This window comes from Rhipicephalus microplus, chromosome 8 (genome assembly GCF_043290135.1).
Source record: "Rhipicephalus microplus isolate Deutch F79 chromosome 8, USDA_Rmic, whole genome shotgun sequence".
NCBI classification, from domain to species: domain Eukaryota; kingdom Metazoa; phylum Arthropoda; class Arachnida; order Ixodida; family Ixodidae; genus Rhipicephalus; species Rhipicephalus microplus.
In genome coordinates this window covers 93,982,569-94,006,815 of record NC_134707.1, presented here as the reverse complement: position 1 = coordinate 94,006,815, position 24,247 = coordinate 93,982,569, and the positions used below count along the sequence as shown (strand labels likewise).

The following is a 24,247-nucleotide window of genomic DNA, read 5'->3' as shown; positions in this document are numbered from 1 at the left end:
ACTTATGTACCGTTTAATAGTTCTGATGTTTGCTCGTTTATTTTTACAAACTACGTTCGCTCAGTCGTATATGCGCTAATTCATTTTGTGATATGTCCCTTACCTATTGTCACCTGCAGTTTAATTAATAATTTTTGATGCGAAACCCGGTCGAATGCTTTTGAAAAGTCGAGTGAAATGAGATCCATTTGATTTTGATGGTCAATGGCCGATGACAGCTCATGTGTTCATTCGTTGAGTTGCGTAATGGTTGATAGGCCTTACGAAAGCTGTGCTGAAATGGTGACGAATTGTGCTCGTTTTCAAGTTAACTAATGATATGCTTAAGAGTAATGTGCTCTTGCATTTTGCAAATAGTGCTTGTCAAAGATATTGGGTGATAATTAGCGACGTCAAGTGAGAGAGCCGAAGAGAAAATATATTTATTACGCTCGAAGAGAAAAGGAGGAGGCTTATACAACTCACTGCTGTCTTGACCCTTGTCGTCACGCGAAAGCTGAGCCTCTCCCACCTCTCACGGTCTTTCCGGTCAACGAGGAGATGGAGGCCAAAGAATAGAAATTTCGGAGGCGCGTCGGGCACACAGATATGAAACCTAAACTCGCTTGCCATCTGTACTGAAGTGCTTTCGAATGTATTTCGACTGATGCCTATTCTTGCCTATCAGACTATTCGGTGTTTGAAGTGCTAGCCATTAAGCCACGCTGTGGTCTTGGAAAGTATATTTCGGCTGTTTGTTTTCTTTCCTCCTTTTACTGTTCTTTCTATATTGTAGCAAACTCACTCAGTCTATTCAATCGCCCTACCTTTCTCATATTCTTCCTGTTTCTCTCTCTCTAGGAAGCAAGCAGAGCCTTTGAAATGATGTTTGTATTTCTGTTTAGAGCACGTTTGCTAATGGACCATATTTTATTATTTATAGAATCTTGTAATGACCCTTCTATGGTTAACAGCATCACTAAGGACGCAAACATGCATGGCTGCATCACACTTATGAACAAGGTGCTGGGTGTGTATACGTGTGCATTTGTCTTCGTGTCTATAGCAACTGTTTTCTGTGGAAGTTCCTTTACACTACAAAACGCATTGGTATAATTTTGTTGGTTTTTTTATGGATTTTACGTTGAACACGCTAAGCATTGTGTATTACCGGCCTTAAAAGCATTACCTGTTTGGTTCTTTTCTTTTTCCTTGAAAACAATAGCGCAGTCCTTAATCACATGACGAAACGTGTAGTTGGTAACAGCTTGGGCATCTAAAACGAAAAAAAAACAAGATGACATTTATGATAATATTCTGACCATGGATACGAGCTGCAAGGAACCGATTTTCTATTTTTGGGAAAACTTTTATTATAGTTTGAACTACTTGTACAGTGCAATGCACTAAATAATAACATGCGCAATTTTACTGAACTGATGCGATAATTATCAAGGAAGCTACTAATATAATAGTGCGTGAGTCATACCTTAATAAAATCGAGGCTGTGTCATTCATTTTAGTAGAACCTTGAGTCTCTCACTGAATGGTTACAACCACCTTCAAGGATGTTATCCTCATTTTGACATATCGCTCCATAAACATAAGTCTGCATGAATCGCGCGTAGGGACATGCTTGTGAGTATATTGCTGAGTATTTCGCAACCGTACTGTCAGCATTTCGCACTCGTCAGTATGGCTTGATTACGACAGAGAGGCGAAAAGTTGTGTCGAACTATATATGAAGCTGAAATCTAATATCGTAAATCAGTATAGACCAATGAAATGCTGAGCCCTCTCGCGTGAGAGACCTGTAAAAAGCTGTGCAGTATATTTATGACCCGGAATGAGATATACAATGGAGCTTTAGCTTCAATATCTTAAAGGACAGTCTATTCCTGTTCACAGCGTCTAGATATCGCTTAGAATATGGGTTCCCCGACATGTATGGCAGAAGTGACGAGGGACGACTTCGAAAAGAGGGAAGGAGGGGGTAATAAAATAATGCAACACGCAGCGCGAAATGGCAGGCTTAAATTTTTTCTTATAAAAAAAGGCTCAAGCTAAAGTGACATCACACTACAATCTCGATAGCCTGTCAACAACTGCTCAGTTCTGCAGCTACATTGAACATTTTCGAAGCAACCTTTGCTTTCAAACATGCAAGCGTGGACAAAGTAAGCTCTCCTACATGTGTCGTAGCAAACTACATAGAATTGCTTTGGTGCGGTTTCTACTTGGTTGAAGATATTTTTAAATGCGGAGCACTTCTTAGTCGCACGATGTCACGCTTCGGCGACGGCACCTGACACCCCCCCCCCCCCTCTGCGCATGCACGTTTCGTCTCGTGCGTCGAGCCTCGTCTCGTCTCCCTCTAACGCGGGCGATGTGTATTTAGACCCTTTCACGGTTTACAAACACGTGCCCTGGTTGACATTCGGTTTCGTTCAGCGACGTGATTTAACAGCATCGGAGGGCAACAACAGCTTTAGGAAAAAGCCCGCTGATGTATAGCACTTTTCTTCCGCTATTTGGCAAAATATATTCGAATGAATGTTCCTTTAGGCTACTTCAAACTTCTAAGAGGTACCCCTGAACTTTACGCCCGTTCCTTTTATCTGAAAAACTAAAGAAATGTTTCCTTACTTTTGAAAAAAAGAGGATAGAAAACGTGCCATCAGTTTCGAAATTAAGAGCTAATTAATGAGGTGCCCGGAAGTTTTCTGGGGTACTAGGCGTGTGATCTTGAAACCGTCTACAAGCAGCGCAGCAAGCGTTTGGAATTCTGTCAAGGACATCTTTGCTGAATTGCATCACGTACACCTCTCTCTCTCGAACGGGGTGTTTGGTATATAAGCGGTGGAGGGCGCCTTAAGAATTCAATCATGGGCGTCTCCTCTGCGCTCAGTACAACGAAAATACCAAGCAATAATGACACAATTTATCTTTTCTTCCCATTCCTCGGACATAGGTTGACGACGTCGGGCTTCGTTCATGCTCTAGTATTTCAATTACCAATGCCTGTTCGCAGCCGTCAAGCTAGATCTACCCCTCGTCTTCGCCGCATAGCTGTGAGTATGTGAATATAGCTGTGAGTATACAAGTATGTGTCCGACACACACGTCTGGAAGAAAGGGCTTTCACGTACCATCCGATAACATTTTGGCACTTTTGTTTGCGAACAATTGCTTAGCATGCCAAATGCGCTTTCAGTGCCTTTAAGTACCTCTCTGAGAACGTAACTAACCACCTACCTCTGATCGTGCTCGGGTCCGTCTCTTTTATTTTACCAATGCTAAGATTTCCATTTAAGGGCATTGATCATTCGGGAACACAATGAACAGGCCATTGCTTGAAAATTATGAGTTATTTGTCGCATTACGAGACAAACACACTTTTATGTGATGTGTGAACATACCTGTATAGCAGGGCCCATAGGATGAGGGTGGGAGCCACAGATATTTGTTATCTCTTTATGTGAACAAACATTTACAATTCTCTACTTAAGATTCTGCGTTTGATCAATTTATGAAGCTTGAGTGCAGAAAAAGTAAAGCACGCGTTGGCAGTGTTTTCGGTGAGAGAATCATAACGCAAAAAAAGATTGCAAACCATGATTAGAGCTAGAATCGAAACCAGGTATTCAGCGTGGCAGTCAAGTATTTATTCCCATAGCTATATTTGTACTCCAAACTGCTTGCAAAAAACATTATGTTGTGGTGTCATATGGCGGTCACGTGAACAATGCTTGCAGTTCTCACTATCAGCAATTTACCAGCGTAATAACGTGACATTTAGCTCCAATCACAAGCCAAACTAGGGTAAACTGCCGCTTAACGCACTGCATTACAGTAAAAACAGCTTCTAGTAATAGACTACTAATATGAATAGGACTTTCCTTCATGACGAGCCAAATATATTCGTTTAGGAATCTTACCTTGCCATGCTGATTCAGGCCTGTATGAGAGTAATAAATATATAATTAGATAGATAGATAGATAGCTAGATAGATAGATAGATAGATAGATAGATAGATAGATAGATAGATAGATAGATAGATAGATAGATAGATGCACCTAAATTGTTCTTAGATCGCTAAAAAACAGTTTGCACATAATAACGTGGCAAGCTAATTCCGCACGTTAAAGAATGCTTTTCAGAAATCGCTCGTCATTTGGGGAAACGCGACGTTCTCCACTGGTGGCACCCTCGAAGACGCTGCGGCCGGGTTGCTCCACTCTCTCACAAGTTGCAGAAAAAGCAGTCGAGGCAGGTCGCTAAAAAACATGCGCGCATTCACCCAAAATTCAGCACCATGCGAAAATCATGAACTTGCAGGCCATGAAGGGAAATCGCAGTGACCGTTCAACCACGCCTGTCTGCGATGCTAGATCTATCAAACAAAAGGCACAAGTCGAGTGCCCGAGTAAACAGCCGTTTGCCACAACAGTACATGAAACTCTTGCGCAAGACTGAGAGCATCAGATGGGCAGAGGCACAGCCTAAAATATGTGGGCTCAGTCGGACATTGTGCTCGGGTATGTCACTGGCCTTCTGTGAGGACAGGCAGGGTCAGTTATACCGACTAGCATGACCTGTGGCCTCCTGGTATCGAGTCACTACCCGGATGAGAATCTGCACGCCGGGAAAGGTTGTCACGTGGTTTGCGCTAGACAAAACATTGGCACACCCAAGTACCCAGGAAATCAATGTTAAGGGAAGCATGCGGAGGGAAAGTAACTGTGTTGTTTTTTACTGTGAATTCATACCTAACGAAATTACTTCATAGAGATGTACTCCCTCCTGAAAAATAGGTCGCAGAGCTTGAGCAATAACCGTAATTCAATAAATCTGCATTGCCGCGCCATCTTTAGTAGTGAGTGCGCACGTGCGTTCTTTCATTTGTACATTATTATTTTTTACTCGCTGGCAGCGGGTTCTGGACACGTTCGCGACGTGCTCGATTCGATCCGTTATGCGCTCGATCCGACAAGGGCACGGTGGTTGTGAAATGTGCGTGGCTCGCTTCGCGCACAACGCAGAGCAGCAATGAACGCACTGTGTTAAAAGCAGCTATCGCAGAAATTCTGGTGTCGGCATGTACGTAAGCGTTGTCAGTAGAGCGCGAAAAATCAACGTTTTCCGCCAGTGATAACGCAAGATAGATGTAAATAAATAAAATGAATATTATAGGTCCTGGCTGTGATCAAACCAATGCGTTTTGCGTGGCAAGAATGTGTTCGGTGTTACGTGCACAGGTGCTCTTTTCCTCAAGGCACGTGTCAAGAAGAGACGTAATGATGGCTGTGGCACTGGTTTGCCACTGAGACAGGAGATGCTACCTTTTTCATCAAGGCATAAAGAGCCACATACTCTTCACCATAACCATGCCCCCGCTAAATCGATCGTGTCATGGATAGAAGACTGAAAGCGACGTCTGGAGCACAACGCTAGATGTAATCACTCGGTCCACTGCAAGGAAGTAAAAAGATACGATCGTCAAAATGAAATGATGCGCATGCGCACTCACCAAGTCAAATGACACTGAGATGTAGTTTAATCAAATTGTGGTTGTCGCTCACGTGCCCCGACTTATTTTGCAGAAGGGTGTACAAACGTTGTACGCATATTCATATGAAGATGATGATATGTGGGGTTTAACGTCCAAAAACCAACATATGATTATGAGAGACGCCGTAGTGGAGGGCTCCTAAGGTTTTGACTCCCTGGGACTCGGCTGCTGACCATCAGGTCGCGAGTTCAAACCCCGACTGCGGCGGCTGCATTTCTGATCGAGTCGGAAATGTTGTAGGCCCGTGTGCTCAGATTTGGGTGCACGTTAAAGAACTCAGGTGGTTGAAATCTCCGGAGCCCTCCACTACGGCATCTCTCATAATCATATGGTGGTTTTGGACGTTAAACCCGCCATATCAATCAATCAATAAATCATTATGCGTGATGCTTGTATCATCGGAGCACATGTGTAATATTGTTCACTAGCTGGCCAGCAGTGCAACCACATTTTGTGCCTAATCAGTATTATAGGTTCGTTTTCTAAAGCAGTTCCGAAACCTGGCGGGGATGTCTTCTATAGAATACTACACTGCCACGCGTGTTGCTAGGCATCCAGTCTTGTTGGAAACTGGCACTTATTCTTTGCATTAGTCAAGTCAATGTAACTGACGTTTTTTTTCTAAGCGGCTGAACGTTATTACCTGACGGCTTTGTAAATATCCCCAGTCACTACTGAGTGGTGGGCTGCCAAATTCCTCCGGGCAACTATTGTTGTTTTGCAGATAATGCTGGTCGTCTGGGATACCACACAGATCTCCGTAGAAGTCCTCCACTACAACAGCTTGCCTATTGATATTAGAGTTGACATTGGCTTCTGTTTTCATAAATGGTATATATATATATATATATATATATATATATATATATATATATATATATATATATATATATATATATATATATATATATAGAGAGAGAGAGAGAGAGAGAGAGAGAGAGTGAGAGAAAGGAGGGAGAGGCAGATACAGAAAGCGGCAATGAATTGAGAGTTAAGACAAAAAGATAGAGTAAACAATGGTCAAGTTGCCGGCAGTTCCCCCCAAAATACTTCGCATTCAGTTATACCGCTCACTAGCATTATTGCGGATTCCACGATCTTGCGGTGTTCCACTCTGTTTGAAGAGTTTGTTGGTATGTACGTATCCCTACAAGGGTCACACATCTCTTGGTTGTTAGAGAAAGAATATTTGAGTAGTAATAAAAGTAAAACAAGACAAATCTGTATCATCACTTGCCTTCGTCGACAGATGTGAACTTTCTTGCACGTCTTGTAATATTAGAAATTTCATCAAAGAGTGGTGTGTACGACGCCGTCATATCATGCCTGTTTAAAAAAATGGTAAACGTAAATGTAGGCAGTAAAACGTTGTTTCCACAAAATGGCTTCGGATTGATTTATAGCAAGAAATGGAATTATTATAGGTGAATGTAGCAGCTCACCTTCTAGCACCTGGGTTCTCTTAAAAAACGCTCCTTAAATCTGGGTGTCACGTTTAAATGGCGGGAAAAATTGGGGTACCCTTAAGCTTGATCTTGAAGAGTTGAACGCGATAGTGAAACACGGCCCCCAGTGCGCCGCCCTTCAAACGCTAAGTACATACTTATAATATGTTTTGTTACACAAACAACCACACGCGCGCGTACAGACACACGCACACAATATATTGTACCAGCACGCGGCTGAATAGTACATACAGGTTTGTGATCTAAAGAAAGAGTCGCATGGCCTCTAAGATACACGCTGCGCACTTGTCATCTCGGAAGCCACAAAAAGTTTTACAATGCCTCACAGATAGCAGCTCATTATCTAGCGCTTGCTGTTTGCTTGATCAACGCCTCTGGAAAGGTGTATGTTTTTTATTAAATGGACATAGTTTTCTAATTTTAGAGCTCACTTTTTGTGTGTTTTAGTGGCGATGGCTCCACTCTACTGGCCTTTTTCGACGTAGTTTGAGGCCTCTGAAAGGCTCCTGCAAATCCCCGAATGGGCTCGTTTTCGTCGTGACACCTGTCGACCAAAGTGCGTTAAATTGGCCCTAAAATACTTTGTAAATTCATCATGGAATGAATTCACTAGAACAGCTTATTGCCTGACGAATTCAACGCCGCAAATGTTTTAGGAATTCGTCAAGTTCGAGAGGAGTTACAAAGGTTTGCCGCATGCTGCAATTGCATTCTCTCTTCTCTCGTCCCGACGAAAGCTCTCGAAGCTAAGCAGTGAGAGGTGGCAGGGGCAAAAAAACCACGTCGCCCGCGCCTCGCGACCTTGAGCGCTTCTTTCTTTTTTTCTTTGAATGCGCTGCTTTGTCAGTGTAATAACGCACACACGCGTGGACAAGTAGCGGCCTCCCGCGGGAGGCTTTTTTGCTCACGTACGATTTTTCGCTCAACACCAATGGGGCCGACGCCGACGGCGGAATTTCTGCGACTGGAGCAGAAATTTCACCGTCGCCAGCGTTTCACCGCGCCAACGTTTAACGCTGTCGCGTTAAAACGTACCAGGCTTAAGGGCCCAGCTAGACATTCTGCCCGGCGAAACGTCCTTGCATGTACGGCCGACCACGGAGTCGGGCAAGGTACACGGTGTCCGAGGGTCCGAAGATTCTGGTGCCAGGGTTGGAGCCACTGGCTGAAGGAGAGATCGTGTAGTGGTGCCAGGCCAAACTGGGTGACGCGCCAAACTTGTATGTGGGCCACTGGCCACTGAGCTTCTGCACTCCAACTTGTGCCTGGTAGGACGCTGGTTGAGGGGAGGAACATCGATGGTGGAGACGCTGCACCACAGCCATGTTGAGCCGCATTCCAACACCAAGTAGGTAGTTCTGTGTTGGAGTGAACTCGCACGTGGAAACGCCACTCCTGGGCGTAGATCGAGTCGTCTGAGGCCGTGTTAGTCCAGGCCTCCCCTTGATGCACCTACCGCTGTCCAAATGTCCTCAGAACACGGCACTATCACCTCCACTATCTTCTCGTGAACTGCGGTAAACACTCAAATGGCAACGACACCACCAACTTTTTACATATTTACATCTTGTCTTTTTTCACTCTCACGCTCTTCGTACTTTCAATCTCGAATACCTTTCGCCACGCAGCGTAGCAAGTCAGCGATTTATATATGTCGGCTAAATTTTCTGCTTTTCAATAAAGAGTTCGCTCTCTTTCTTGTTAATCATTTTAACCTGCCAAGTAAATGTTCAAAAACGGCACTCTGTCTCTTTCCTGTGTTATTGCACAATAGTATAAGTGCCCATTCGTCCTAAGCATCACAATTTTCTGGCATGCCCGACAAGACCGATTCTTGTTGAAACTTTGTGACCACTTTTTCGTGCCGCGGACAGAAATAAATTTGGAGCAATGCATTTTCATGGATAAGAAACTTGTCTAGTTAGGTAACGAAATGATAGTGCCGTAGAAGCCCTAAAGGTAGGAACGAGCAGAGCAATGTGCATGAAAGGACATAGCTCGTCTGGTGGCAAAACAAATTCTGGTGGAGGCAAAATGTCGTCTTGCCGAGCACACGGCTGTAACAGTTGGAACCGGTGGAGAGCACGTGGATGGCCGCAGAGAAGCGTTAAGAAGTCTCCACAAGCATATTCCTACTAAAATGAGGGCCATGACGAATTCTACGCGTGCATTCAGCGATTCCAGCGGGTAGCCCCTAGCCAGGAATGGCCGAACCACTAGTGGACGCTTTCATTAAGCATATGCCTCTCAGAAGGAGCTTTGAGTATTATCGGACGTATGATTTAGAGGATTATGCGGCCTACAAAAAGTTGAAGCGAATGTTGTTGCAATTGTTCGGTTTACTAAAGAGGGGTATTGACAATAGTTTCGCGAATATAAGCCAAATACTTCTGAGACAGAATTACACTTGTCTGGTTGACTGCTTTGTTACTTGGATCATTGGCAGAAGATGGCGAAAATAGCAAAAATGTCTGACAGGTTAAGGGATAACTTTGATCTGAACTGTTTTTGAAAAGATGCTCTGAGAAACATGCCATCTTTGTAAAAGAGGATGCCGAACTCTCAGTGAGCCAGCCTAAATGGTCGGTGATTAATTTGAGGTGCAGGGTCTGACAAATATCGGCAGAGGGAAACAAGACAGACCACGTGACGGAGCACAATTTTCGAGCAAGAGCCACGAAAAAGAGGTCGGCAAAGCAAAAGTGCAGTGATTTCTATGTGGCAAGCAAGAACATCATGCCGAAGACTCTTGGAGGCAGTAATAAGGCCCGGAGCTCCCCGTCTTGTTGAACGCGGAGGAGCTGATGATTCTCCAAATGTAAAGAGCCTCAAAAGGGAGGCGTCAAGTGCTTAATCCGACTATATACGTACGCCTGTGCACTGAAACAAGGCGAACTTGAATTTTTCCCCTGCTACATAAGCTTGAATGTTATGGCTTCAGCGACAGTTCACTATAGTTCTTCTTGAGCTACTTGTCCTAGAGAAAGCAAAAAGTAGTGATTAACGATAGTGAATCTGCACACAGCACAATTGAGTACCCCAGGGCTGCATATTAGGCCTGCTACTTATTTCACTATACATTCATGATCTTTACAAAACACTAGAGTATTCTAGAACATTGTTGAATGCTGACGATACAGCCCTAATATTCACAGGGAATAGTCTGTCAACTTTGCAACTTAATACAATGGCAGAATTGGTAAACGTAAGCAATTGGTTTATTCAAAGTAAATTGACACTACATCCGGGGGAAACGACGTATGTGGTCTTTTGATCTAGGATAAACAACATAGACACGTCAGTAATGCAACTTTTCCTGAACAACAATCCTGTGGAGCAAGTAACTTTTTTAAATATCTGGCAATTATTGTTGACCAGCATCTTCACTGGGAAGAACAAATCCATAGCGTTTGCAGAAAAGTGGCTTATGGGTGTTACACTATAATCAAACCACACGATTGGTTTCTCTCTTGTTTGCTTCAGATGATGTACTTTTCTTTTTGTGACTCTCACATAAGCTACTGTATAGAATTGTGCGGTGTAACATACGCGACATACCTTGTACCACTTCTAGAATACATTGATAGGTGGGGTTCAACATCCCAAAACCACCATATGATTATGAGAGACGCCGTAGTGGAGGACTCCGGAAATTTCGACCACCTGGGGTTCTTTAACGTGCACCCAAATCTGAGCACACGGGCCTACAACATTTCCGCCTCCATCGAAAATGCAGCCGCCGCAGCTGGGATTCGATCCCGCGACCTGCGGGTCAGCAGCCGGGTACCTTAGCCACTAGACCACCGCGGCGGGGCCTTCTACGACTACAAAAGAGAGCCCTAAACATAGTAAGTGGAAACATAGTAATGTAAATAACATGTTTCAGAAGCAACGTATTCTATTCGTGATTATCAGGTTGCCCTTTCTGTTCACCAAATCTTAGACTCCAGCTTCACCCTCTCATCCAGTCTATTAACCATACCATCGCAAAACACTAGACAGGCATCCTACGGCAATTTCAATTTACTTGCGAATTATAACTTATACGGGAAACGTCTATTGGAATGTATTGGAACAAAATTTGAAACAAAGTACACTTAGAAGTTAAAGTAGCACGCAACTTTAAGCTCAGTGCAAAAATATTTCGTTTGCAGGATAAAAATCGCGTAAAAAGTTAACTTTTCTGTTTTGTTTTCTGTTCAACGGTGTATACATGGAACCTTAAACCGTTACATAGGTTGTAAAGGTGTGGCTATGTAGCTGACTTATTACATGTCTGTTTTATTATTTGTTTCCATGTTTTTAGGTGTGTAAATATGTATATTAGATTGTTTAAATAGGTTTCTTTATGCATGTGTGAACATGCGTTTATATATATATATATATATATATATATATATATATATATATATATATATATATATATATATATATATATATATATAGATGTGTGTATATATGTGTGTGCATGGAAATACATATGCTCTGTTAATCTGTTCATACGTACTCTAAAATGAACCAAACACTACTACTGGCCAATGTAGGCTAAGGGTGCCGCTAGTTTGTAATATCTCCCCATGTTTTGTCTATGAAATAGGCATTGAAAAATTGGAACTACATGAGCAAAAAGAGACATCTGTCGGTCTACCCAGAGAAGAGTTCCCAACGGCTACCAGATATTTCTGAGGACACCTTGTGGTGGTGCTGACAAATTCAAGCTGCAATACCACGGTCGTCAAGAGTTCGCTGTTATCGAAAAAGAATTTCGGTGTGTCAATGTTTTTTTGAAGGGGGAGCGGGGGATTGCGAGCATTTTCGACGTCTATTTAAGTATCTATCTGTCTCTCTAGCCACTTACGTCTGGGTGCTCTCGTGATGACCGCTTTACTTGGCGAGAACTGAAATTAGTATTGGATAGTAAGACGGTTAGCCGAACATGACGCGCTGGTCAGCGCACCAAATCCCGTCGTGTACGTCATGCATCAGAAGGGACAATAAGGTGAGTTGGTGCGCTTCCATATTAAACGAATAATATCGCTACGTAAAGAGGGACGGGAAAGAGAAGACAAACTTAGCGATGACTCGCAACTTAAGTTTATTCCTAAAAGAAGCGGAATATATATGACATCTGAGCAAAGCAAAGCACATACAAGAAAAGAAACATCGCGCAAGCTCAAAGTGACAAAACTCTATAAATCAATATGTGGCTAATGAAACGTGCCAGCTATCTGTCAGATCTAAAACTTCGGCGCCTGATAGCGTCAGGCTATCAGGTGAAGGCTGGCTGATGCAATTATCACCTTCCAGTGACATATAAAAAGCTTCCGTGATTTCTCGGGACCATTGGCCTCTGTGGTAACGTAAAATTTTCGTCTTATCAAAATAAGGATTACACCCATTTGTGCGACAATGAATGGCCAAATGAGAACCTGTGCAATTTTTTACATTACGCGCGTTCTCCTGGATTCTTACATTCACGCATCGACTAGTTTAGCCAATGTTAACCTTGATGCAAGAACATGGTATCTTGTATACTGCATTCTTTCGACACTCAATTAATATACTGTTATGTTTTATTGGGCACTTGTTGCTCTTGTCGCACTTTTCTTCGTTTAATTCCTTTGCACAGCTGGACAAACTTGCCAGAATTTATGGCCAACGCTGAAAACAACATTTATCTACTGCCCACGTTTTGAAGATCGTGCGACAACCTATGCACATAAGGAATCAAAGTAATATTGTTTATAGTTGCGGAATGATTAACTTCTGTTTCCTTCTGCACACCCTTTACTTTCTTTGCAACGTTTTTGCAGGCCCTCGTGATATAACCCATTCAGGGTAACTTTTGAACTTTATTTATTCCAACATACCTTCATTTGGGATGCTGAGGGCCGGGGTCAAAAAGCCTCTTCACGGGCTTGACTACGACCACGACCCCGTACAAAGTGGCAGGAATAGGCGAGCGTACATTATGTATAAAATAAATCAGACAACACTATATCGCTGAATTAGGACTGTAAAGGAATGCATAAATATTTGATTGATTGATTGATATGTGGGGTTTAACGTCCCAAAACCACCACATGATTATGAGAGACGCCGTAGTGGAGGGCTCCGGAAATTTCGACCACCTGCGGTTCTTTAACGTGCACCCAAATCTGAGCACACGGTCCTACAACAATTCCGCCTCCATCGGAAATGCAGCTGCCACAGCCGGGATTCGAACCCGCGAACTGCGGGTCAGTAGCCGAGTACCTTAGCCACTAGACCACCGTGCATTAATATTTACTTATGAACATATATAGACAGATAATGCAAGTGAAACAGATCGAAAAATAAACCTTTAAAACAATGCACCAATTACAATTTTGATAATCATAATAAATATTAATGACAGTGTACAAATCAAAAAAAGAAATACAATGGCCTTAACACAGGTAGGACAAAAACGCATCTCCAGCAATATTTTCACAGCGTTAGTTGATTCAGATGGAATGGCAATAAAAAGCGCAGCATCTCCTTGCCGTAGTTTGTGCGCGTGTGTGGAAGAAACCACGTGTGATTATGACGAATGTTATAAAAAAGGGTCCGCCGGTTTACACGAGCGAGTGTGCCCAAAAAGTTATCACTTTTCAGTCTTGCGTAATAGCGTTTCATAAGACTTGTTTGATAGTAATCTGGTAGGCTTAATAAGTTCATTTCTTCAAAAAGCGGTGACATGTGACTTTCATATACGGAACATCTGCAATGACGCAAACTGCCCTTTTCTGTATGACATGTAATTTGTGAATGCTCGGTAATGTTGTTGTGCCCCAAACCAGATGACAACAATTTATGTGTGATAAGAACAACGATTTGTAGATGAGAAGTTTAACTTTTTAGGAAGCAGGAAACGCACCCTAGACAGAATTCCAGGTATTCTGGATAAACATGAAGACAGCTTTTTAATGTGGGAATTCCATGACATGTGTTCATCGAAGATTACACCTAGACATTTAACACTTGGTACTATCTGAATGTCCGAGGGGCCGAGCATTAACGGAGTCAAACCTGCTTCCTTAAGTCGTGAATCGTGAAACCTGCTTTCCGAAGTTCTGTTGCATTTTGATTGATTGATTGATTTGTGGAGTTTAACGTCCCAAAGCCACCATATGATTATGAGAGACGCCGTAGTGGAGGGCTCCGGAAATTTCGACCACCTGGTGTTCTTTAACGTGCGCCCAAATCTGAGCACACGGGCCTACAACATTTCCGCCTCCATCGGAAATGCAGCCGCCGCAGCCGGGAATCGAACCCGCGACCTGCGGGTCAGCAGCCGAGTACCTTAGCCACTAGACCACCGCGGCGGGGCTCTGTTGCATTTTGTGGTAACAGGGTTTGAACAATAAAGACTGAATGCATGCAACACTAATGCCAATTTTTACAATATTTGAGGGATCATACGAAAAAGCAAGCAACGGCTTATCGGCCGTAGGACAATACTGCCTCAAAGGTGATCTCCCGGTACAAAAAATATTCTTATATCTAAAAATTGCAACTCATTTCAGACCGGCAATTCACACGTAACACTGAGCCCATTACAACATTCCCTAAACACATTTAGAACATCAATTGCTTTTCTTTGTAAGTCAAATGTCTTGACAATGACTAAAAAGTCATCTACATAACGCACAACTTTAACAACAACGTCTCCGATACTCTGCTGTTCTATTCCTGACCCTATTATATATATATATATATATATATATATATATATATATATATATATATATATATATATATATATATATATATATATATATATATATATATATATATATATATATATATATATATATATATATATATATATATATAGCGCCGTTTTATGAATATCTGTGGGGTTTAACGTCCCAAAACCACCATATGATTATGAGAGACGCCGTAGTGAAGGCCTCCGGGAATTTCGACCACCTGGGGTTCTTTAACGTGAACCCAAATCTGAGCACACGGGCCTACAACATTTCCGCTTCCATCGGAAATGCAGTCGCCAAAGCCGGGATTCGATCTCGCGACCTGCAGGTCAGCAGCCGAGTACCTTAGCCACTAGACCACCGTGGCGGTGCTTAGCTTCGCTTTGTTTTAATGTATCTCTTCAGATATAAAATCTGTTCTGTTCATTTCCAAATATTTTGGTCACGAGCCAAACGACGAAAGAGCATAAAAAATGGCAGCATATCCACGGAGTGAATGATGAAGAGTGGGGCGAAGCATTCGTCCGTCCAATCGTTCTTGCTTCCGTCCGTCCATGTGTCCATCTGTGTGACCGTCCATGCGTCCATCCACCCTTCCGTGGATTCATCTGTTCGTGCGTCCGTCTCTGCGCTCGTCCATGCATCCGCCCCTGCGTCCGTTCATGCGTCCATCCTTGCATCCTGTCTGTGTGTCCGTTCGTCCATCTATTCAACACTCCAAGTACAACCATCTCGCATCTTTTCATCATATATTCCCCATATAGAACCACCAACATCCAGCGGACATTCCAAGGACTAAATGAGAGGTGGCACACGCACACTTTCTTACGGCTTGCGCTTCGGGTGTGCTTCCCACCTTTAACCGCCTCGAGTTCATGGTATATACTAGTTCACTGTATTTATGGCACTGCGGCCCAACGCTCGCTTAACCTTTCTAAAACCAAGGAGGTTACGCCCAGTGAGTATAACGTAGCAACCTTTTAGATGCGGAGCATCTTATACTCGCGCCTTGTAGTGCGCCGTCCGCACCGCTTCTCGAACATTCGACAGCTGACGCGCGCGCATGCGCCGTCGCGCCGTCGCCCACTCTTCCACCATCTGTGCATCCCTTTCTCCTCTACACACCGCGCGCGCTTCACTCCTCCACCATCTGTGCACCCTTCCTCCTCTACACACCGCGTTCGACATCTACAATTCTCCTGATTCCCCAGTGGACGCGCATGTGGCGTCGCGCTTCGAGAACATTCAACAGCTGACAGTGCATGCGCCGTCGCGCTGTATATATACTCAAGGTCGGCGCTCGCTCGCTCAGTTGCCGCTCGTCGGTTGGTTTGTACGGCGCGTCGACGTCCAAGGTCGCGGTGAAATGAATTCCAACGAATCCACAAACACAATGATCGACGTCCCTTCGACCAGCGCCGCCCTTTCGCATACGTGTGTACGTGTTCACTCACTTAACACCCCCTCCTACAACCACGTTAACCAATTTAGCCATCGACCCAAGTAAGTCGCAATTTAACACCCCATTTCACAACCACGTTAACCAATTTAGCCATCGACCCAAGTAAGTCGCACTTTAACACCCCGTTACCCAATTATATGGTCCGCATCCTCCTCAGTGTTCCCCCGAGGGAAGCTGCGGGCAATTTTTTTTTGTCAGATAGTGCTCAATGTACATGCCAATGGCTGCTAATGGGAAAAGACACAGGAGAATTGCGCTTTTACTTTCTTACGGCTTGCGCTTCGTATCTACTTCCCACCCTTAACCACCTCGAGTTCATGGTATATACTAGTTCATTCTATTCATGGCACTGCGGCTCAACGCTCGCTAAACCTTTCTAAAACTAAAGAGGTTACACCAAGCGAGCATAACGTAAGAATCCTTTATTGTCAAATAGTGCTCAATTTACATGCCAATAGCTGCTAATGGGGAATGAGAGACGGGAGCATTCGGCTTTTAGTTAACGCGCACGCCACGAACTTTTTATTGTTCAATAAAGCACAGGAGAAATATCCCACTGGCACCACCTTGCAGGTCAAAATGTAACACTGGTTACACACTACGACTACGACTACGAGAGACGAACGGGTGCCGCTTTAAGGAGCTTCGCCCCTAAAACCAACTGCAGCTCTCATTCGAGTTTCTTGGCGAGCGCGGTCAGGTTTTGAAGGCCAAAAAGTGCGTATATTTGGAGTTGAAGCAAGAGATCTTGTGTCATAAAAGCACACCGCAAAACACCTTACCGCTCGATTGACAGGTACAAGTGGTTAGAAAATTTCCCTCGCCTACTTCTTTCCGCAAGTCGCGCGAGTATTTCGGGCTGATCAACTTTGATAGGCACTTCATGCCATCTTGCGCACACATTCTACAGCCGCTAACTGACTTGCTGCACTAAGACACCAAGAAAACGCCCGAGTAATACTGGTTAGCAAAGCACGAAAAAAAATTACCACTTCCCAAAAGGAAGCCTGATGGGATGCGAAGCGGCAGCGTTGCATACGAATGGTGTCATGGGTTGAACGGCGCTACCGCGGGTGCTGCGTTGTGCGCTGGACGATTTTTTTTAAGCGATGGCTGGCGTAGGTCTTGTCGTTTCTTTTGAGAGAACACAGGCACTAGATTAGAACTGGCGCGCTTTTTACCTTGAATACCATGGCCTGTGATCAGAGAAGTGCACGCTGACAGGTTCCTGCCCACACTCGACATCGAAGTCGGCAAATGCCAGAACGATGCACGTTGCTCTTAGTGTTGTGGGTAGTTTCCATTCCGGTGACCCACACTTCAGCGAGTGCACGTAACGCATGTAATCGGCAAGCCATTCTCCTCCTCCCTTGTTTAGGTGAACAATAAAGTTTCCCGCGGCTTTAAGAGGCGCAGGCTGACACGCCTCACAGCTATCAGTCACCGTCTTCTCCAGACCGCGCTAAACCTGCTCTTTCGTTGGGAGCGAAGTACAGGTCGGAATCAAGGTACTGCGCGAGGATCACGATGTTGCAGACGCGCACGGCGACGCCATCGGAGCAGCAGCGTCTTCAAGAGATTCTAAATTGTTCATCCAGATCGCCTGCGGGTGAAACGGCGGAGTGCGGTGCTTGTGGGCGTGTGCTTCAGAGGAAAGCACGCGGCGCATTCAACACGTTGTCGACGACGTTGTCGATGACGACGCCGTCGAGGATTCCTCAGCGTTGGCCTTCAGCAGTCGGCGCTTCCGCTTGGCTTCTTTGGCTCGCGTCTCGTCGGTGTTGCCGGTGCGTTGAATACTCTTACGCTTGGTCCCCTTGGCTCGCTTCTCGTCAAGTAATACCCGAGTGCCGTCTCATTTTAGGGGCGAAGCTCCTTATAGAGGCACCCGTTCATCCCTCGTAGTCGTAGTAGTAGTCATAGCGTGTAACCAGTCTTACATTTTCACCTCCAAGGTGGTGCCGGTGAGAGATTTCTTCTGTGCGTTGTTGAACAATAAAAAATTCGCAGCGTGCGCACTAACTAAAAGCTGAATACTTCTGTCTCTCATTCTTCCTTGGCAGCCATTGGCATGTGCATTGAGCCCTATCTGACAAGAAAGGGTTGCTACGTTATACTCGCTGGGCATAAGCTCGTTGGTTTTAGAAAGGTTTGTCAAACGTTGGGCCGCAGTGCCATGAATACAATGAACTAATACATACCATTAACTCGAGGTGGTTAAAGGTGGGAAGTAGACACGAAGCGCTAGCCGTAAGAAAGTGTGCGTGTGCCATCTCTCGTTTAGTCCTTGGAATGTCCGCTGGATGGTGGTGCATAGGCTGAATTCATGCTGATAAGATGCGAGATGGTGGTACTTGGAGTGTTGAATAGATGGACGAACGAACACACAGACAGATGCATGGATGGACTCACGGATGGCTGCACCGACGGATGGACGCATATGAACGGACGCAGGGGCGGATGCATGGATGAACTCAGAGACGGACGCACAGATGGACTTGCGGCCGCACGAACAGACGCACGCACTGACGGGCGAATGGACGCACGGATGGTTACACAGTCGGACGCATGGACGGATGGAAGCAAGAACGAATGGACAGACGGATGCTTCGCCCCACTCTCCATCGTTCACTCCGTGGATGTGCTGGCAATTTTTAAAATTGGCGTTTTTGACACACAGCTCATCACTTTCTTTGTCCTCCTCTGCCGATGCTTGTGTGCGGCTTCCCTGGCTCGCGCCTCGTCGGTGTTGCAGGCGTGACGTCACCATTCGCGAACGCGATTGGCTCTGTTAACCTTATCAATACTGGCGACGGCTTCAATTTTTCAATACAGGCTTCAATTTTTGGCTTTCAGCCTCATTTTAAGAGTTTCATGACATGACAAGAACTTCATTGGACAAGAACTTTATCGGACTACCGGAGCGTCTCGATGCAATAGTGGGCATCAATCACACATTCTACGCAGACGACGTGACCGTGTGGACGATAGCAAATATGAGCACCGTTGAAATGCAAGAGATATACTGCGAAGGGCCATCCGAGAGGTGGTGGGGCACCTCGAAAACACGGAACTCGTTTGCTCTCCCAATAAAGTGGAAATCCTCCTGCATAGCCCACGCAAGAAAGAACCTCACCCGCAGGCTGAAGTTCTTGCTTGTCGCTTGGGCATATACGTCACGACGAAGCAGGGGAACCAAATACCAAGGGTCTCAAAAAAACGAGTGCTCAGCCTGTGGCTTTAAGAAAAAGGTTCCAAGCACGAGCTGGTTGCACGACTGCAGAAGGAAGGAGCCACCGTAACGTGCCTTGTGCGCGGAGTAGCGAAAAAAAGAAAAAAGGATGAAGGAACATAACGTTATGAAGTGATTGCATGAGTACGCGCTGAGCCACATAGCGTACGTCACCGCGTACGCCGAGTGGAACAGAAGCAAAACCGAGAAGAATAATGCAGTGATTCATCGGGCATTCAAGGTAGCCCTAGGTGTGCCCCAGTACACGGAAACCTATATATTACTTGAGCTGGGCGCGCGCAACACCCTCATGAGATAGTGGATGCACAGAGGATCACGTAGCTCAAGAGTTTGTTGGGCACCCGAACAGGAAGACGCATTCTCGACCTGCTCAAGATTCGATATCATGAGGTGCGGTGACTGAAGGAAGCATTGCTACCGGAAGTGACGTGCGCCATACTGACAGAAAATCCCTTTAGGAAGTTTGTCACACATGTCCCGTTTATTAGGGAGGCGATCGCCGGGCTAATTCCAAGAGCCGAAGTATCGGCCCCCCGAACCGCACCACGAAAGCGTGGACAATTTAGAAGTGGTCCTTATTGGTGCGCCAGCGGACGCCGGCTGTGGCCCAAAGAACAAGACAGAGCCGAGAGTTGATAAACAAACAAATTATATTCTCAATAATGGCAGATCGAAAATAATACACAAAAATGCACACTCCACACTAGTTACATACAATATGTCACCAATCAAACCAATCAATCAACGTACTACACAATACAATCAGCCACACTTGAAACAACGGACACAGACAACAATACGCACTACAATGCAGTCGCATGCATTGAACAACCAAGACACTTAAAGACTAAAGAGATATAAAACCTATTCAGTCCAAAGTCCTTGGAACAAAAGTCTGAATGATACTCTTCCGAGAATCACTCACTCAAAGTCCAGCGTTGTTGTCGTTCCGCGCCCTCGAAGTTTCTCTTCCAGGAAACCTCCCGTCTTCAATTGGCCACTCTTCAAACTTCAACGCCTTCTTCGCCGGAAATCCGTCGGCTTCACACACGCAGCTGTTTCCCGCGTCTTCGCTCGATAGCGGTAAACCCACGCTCTTGCCTGTAGCTCGAGCCGTCCCTACAGACCAAAAACTTCGCCGACTACACGGCGGAATCTCTACGCACTCTGGCGCTCACTTCCGTCTCCTCCTGTTCTGTCACTACGGGCAGAACCTTCGCCGACTCCACGGCGGAATCCCTACGCGCTCCGGCGCTAACTTTCCGTCTTCTCCTGATTTCTCGTCTCGGCCGCTCGATTAAATACTTTCCGCGCCACCTTCCAGAACGTTCTCCTCATTTCGTCGGTGCGATGCGCAGCGAAGGCTGGGGAGAGGCACGAGACGGTTCGACTGCCCTCTCCGGAGGATGATTCGCTCGGTCTGACCCCGCCTCCTTCGTTCTAGAGAAATCGCGGCTTTGCTGGGCCGCCGATGTGGGGTGAGGAGGATCGTCTGCGAAGCCGTGCTTCTGCGGGGAGAGCGCGCGCCCGGGAGCCTTGGATGTTTGCTTTCTTTTTTTTTCTTTTTACCTCGCGGCGTTTCTGCCGCCCGTTGTCGCAAGGATTTGGCGGCGCGCTCTTTTTTAGCGCTCGTTCTGTGACAAAGATGCACCCCATTCATGAATTGCAACGACGCAAATGCAGTGCTGCAGCAATCCTGAAGGCACAAGGAAGCCAAGAGGGCGTCCTCTTTGTTGATGCGGCCAGGCATCCACAGTCAGCCGGCGGCGGTGACGGGGGACGCTCAAAACCACTACCGCTACCCGTGAACGACCGAGACGGTGACGGGGCATGCTTGGAAACACCGTCGCTACCCGTGAACTAGCGAGACGAAGTGAAGGCGCTAATGCCACCATCACTGCTACTTCTACGACAAGAACGACAGCAGCGTCAGCGGCAACATCAGCTGCAAGTCCGGCCAGTGGCGACAGCACCTTCTTTCTCTATGGTGGTTCTGGATAGAGCGGGAAAGGTTCCTCATCACGCCATCGCCGCGGCTGTCATAAGCCGGAGCTGCAGAAGAGATGATCATTGCTTTAGCTGTAATCCACAGTGGTGCGCACGACACCCTGATCATTAGCGATTCTAAATCGGTTATTCGAAGCAATAATAAACTGTGGGTGTCCTAGGAGGTAACACGCATGCTTAACGTCATGGCTGGGGACTTCGTGTCAGCTAGATTACCGACAAGACACTCAAGTGGCTTCCCGTGCACAATGGGGGACATTGCATCTATCAACACCAACTACCGTAAAACGAGCAGCCACAATGCCTCCAGCCAAAGACTCACCGGCATCCCGCCCAACCATAACGAGCGTAACCATCTCGTTGCGAGGCAACTTACCCAGCGAGCAGCCGCCACCATGGTTGAGAGGGGCCTCGGTTGAGGCAAGGCGGTGGCAACAGGCACCCTTACCGCCACAATGACCCCCTCCACCTCCTCCGTTTATGTGGTAACTGAAGTTGGAGCAGAAGAAGCAAGGCAACAGATGTGCGTCGACTGCTATGCAGATGAATTTCGTGCCACATACCACTACGTGCTTGGGCACTACAGAAAATACCGGAAAAAAAATTTCTGCAACCCCACGTGCGCCTGGACAGGTCGTAGGCGGTGGAACTAAGAAGGCTGCAGATGAGCACGTTCACCAACTTTTTCCACATGCACCGCCTGTGGGTTGTGCTGCACCCGTCACCGGGCTGCCCGCGGTGCGCGCACGAGCGGGCCGATATTGCACATATATTTTGTCAATGCGCAAGAAACGAAGGTGGGCCACGAGAAAGGACGACATCGACTGAGAATTCTTCTGAATAGGGGCGCCTTGCTGTGCGATGGCAAACCGCCCTTCTTAGCGAGGCCCTTGAAGACCAGCTGTGGACCATTCAGCGGGCCAGGGCCATCGCTGAGGACATTGAAAGATGTTCTTCAAACGTTGTGTTCCCTGAAGCCTAGCCGCGGGCACAGCAACAACTGGTGGACAAATAAAGTTCATTCAACTCTACTTCATTGCAGTTCTGAGCGAATGATATTTAGGGTGCCAGAGGCCTCTGTAGATCAAGTTGGTGGCTCCAGCCATAATGGTGCCGGGAGTCGAAGATTCATCGCGATATCGTGGGCTCTCTGGGTGACCTGGAGTTTAGTTTGAAGGCTGCTGCTCTTCAGAGGTGCATCGCTGAAAACCCTGGCAGGTATGCGCCACAAGCATTAGGCTAGCCTCACTAAGCCTTCTGTGACAAGATTGATACATAATACTGTGGAGGGAGAAATCAGAGTGAAGGAGAGTGATGACGGTGATCAGTTGGAATAAAGACTGGAGCCCGGGCTGGGAGTGCTTTAAGACTCGTAAAGAGAGGAACGACAACGCAAGGAGACGGCCATGAGGAGGGATCCGATCATTAGGCTTCGTTAAGCGTCCGATAGTAAAGCGTCAAGAACAGTTGACGACGAAGTGGAGGCAATAACACAAACGAGACGTGAAGCGGAGTTGACGTGGAACAAAAGGACTTCAATTACCGTAATGAAATATTTTGGTTAGGCATGGTTCAATCCTATGTGCTCACGGTTTTAAGAAATTGCATGGTTACGTTGCTATAAGGCTGAGAACGAGTTGAAGACATATAGAAAAAACAAAGGCAGGAACAAAGGAAAACAATACAGAAAAAACTTGCTTCAGAAAACCTTGGAGTAGGAAGAAAAAAGCGTAGAAATAAGTTCTGAAAATACAGTGAAAAGCTCGATCTAAGGTTTTAAGACTTTAATGCCCTCTCAATGCTGATTCTATCTAGACCTAAGTGCTCATCTCATGACTAGTCTTCGCTGTTAGTGTAAAAAATTTTGCCAACTCCATTGTGGGAAAGCTGCCCCAATATCAGGAGCGTAGCACTTTGACGGAGTGGCTGGTGGCAAAATCATGCTCCTAAAAAAATGCGCAGTAGAAGGCTAAAAATACTGAGTCCTCAAATACTCGCCACAATAATTAGGAAGGCCGTAAATATTGTGAATAACAGGAATGATTACGAAGTAAACCCTTTAAAAAGGTAATGCCGTTAAAAACGCTTTGAAAACGTGCGGCTAGCACCCACGACACTCAAGCGATGGCGCCACTGCTTTGCCAAACATGCAACAGTTCTTCTCTTTTTTACTTCTCCAGCCTTTACTTCAATACATTTAGAGGGGTGGTCACAACCTTACGAAGCTCACTATACACGAGAGGCATCTCTCGATACGCTTAAAATAGTGTATCGCTTAGCAATACGCTATTTAGCGATACGCTATAGCGATACGCTATAGCGATACGCTTAGCGATACGCTTAGCGATACGCTAAAGCGATACGCCTAAAATAATTACAAGCTTCTTAATCCAGAATAACCCTCATTCACCCTGTTGGATTGCCGCAGGGTCGTAACGGTAATGAACACAGAATTTGGTGTTATTTACTAGGCAAGCGTCTATTTACTACGCAAATTCATTTACTAGGCAAACATGTTTCCAGGAAACGAAAATACAAAGTAGAGGCAATACACACTGTATACAGATAGTGGTGATTCGAGTGGCCACCGTCACTAGTCTCATCTGTGGTAAGGTGCCACGGCATTTATGCATATGGCATGCGAGATTATAGCAGTATCACTGCTGGCCATGTTAGTTTCAGAATAGGCTGTACTGTTTGCAGGCCGCGCCTAGGTATGTAACCGTATTATAAAATAATCTGAAAGGCGTCGTTGCATTTGAGTGCGGTTTCCAC

At 45.6% G+C, this 24,247-nt stretch overlaps 1 long non-coding RNA gene across 1 annotated transcript in view; it reads right to left on the bottom strand.

The window, feature by feature from the left end:
* The window catches only part of LOC142769253 (uncharacterized), a 29,751-nt gene that overhangs the window by 5,145 nt on the left and 359 nt on the right, over positions 1-24,247 (bottom strand). The window contains exons 2-3 of the long non-coding RNA XR_012885728.1: positions 6,789-6,877; positions 1,169-1,255 (exon numbers count right to left, since the gene is read on the bottom strand). This is a non-coding gene — a long non-coding RNA (uncharacterized LOC142769253). The remainder of the gene's footprint in view (positions 1-1,168; positions 1,256-6,788; positions 6,878-24,247) is intronic.